Source organism: Octopus bimaculoides, chromosome 9 (assembly GCF_001194135.2).
Source record: "Octopus bimaculoides isolate UCB-OBI-ISO-001 chromosome 9, ASM119413v2, whole genome shotgun sequence".
In the NCBI taxonomy this organism is placed as follows: Eukaryota; Metazoa; Mollusca; class Cephalopoda; order Octopoda; family Octopodidae; genus Octopus; species Octopus bimaculoides.
This window is the reverse complement of record NC_068989.1, coordinates 84837956-84839025: the sequence shown is the minus strand read 5'-3', so window position 1 is coordinate 84839025 and position 1070 is coordinate 84837956.

The following is a 1070-nucleotide window of genomic DNA, read 5'->3' as shown; positions in this document are numbered from 1 at the left end:
TATATATATATATGCACACATATTCACACACATACTTGTGTATGTATATACATATATTAATGTGTATATAAATATATGTATATACATAAATTAACGTATATATAAATATATGTATATATATATATATATATATATATATATATGATGTATGCACACACATGTATATGTGGCATATATGTGTATGTGTTTTAAAAAAAAAACTCACGTGACATAACTATGATCAGTATTGACGACACTTGACTGGACTGACCTCATGTCAGGTCACACTTAACCTTTTTTTTTTTAACCACCGATCCACGTCCACCCACACGGTGCATGCAGGGGGTGGGGTAAGCTCCCCCTTCCCCCCTCACAATGAAAATACTCAACTCACTCACAATGATGAGACTGCATGAAACATGGATACTTTTTTTTAAAGTTAGTACACACACACACACACACCTTTATCAATTCCAAACAAACATGTAATATATATATATATATATATACACACACACACGTGTATGTTTAGCATGTGTATTCCAATGAGCACTTGTCCATTTTTCCACAGATTCTTAGTATATAAACATCAATGTGAGTGTGTGCATGTGTGTATATATATATATATATATATGAACACACACACATACACATGCATAAACATACATGTGTTGAGCGTGTTTGTGCATTTATGCATATATATATATATATGTGTGTGTGTGTGTGTGTGCGTGTGTGTGTTTGTGTTTTTAGGAGCACCTCTTCAGATTTTCAGAGAACTTTGGTATGTATATATACATGTGTGCGTGTGTGTTTATAAATATATATATATTTGTGTAACAATGGGTTTGTGCATGTATTTGCATACATGTATGTGTGTGTTCATGTCTAAATATATATATATGTATGTATAAATGCTTTTGCACATATATGTATATACTTGTGTGTGGATGCATTTGTGCATTTGCATGTGTACATGGGTGGATATATATATATATATACACACACACACATGCATATATATATATACATATATAAATACATACATACATATATATATATATATATATTTATATATATATATATATATA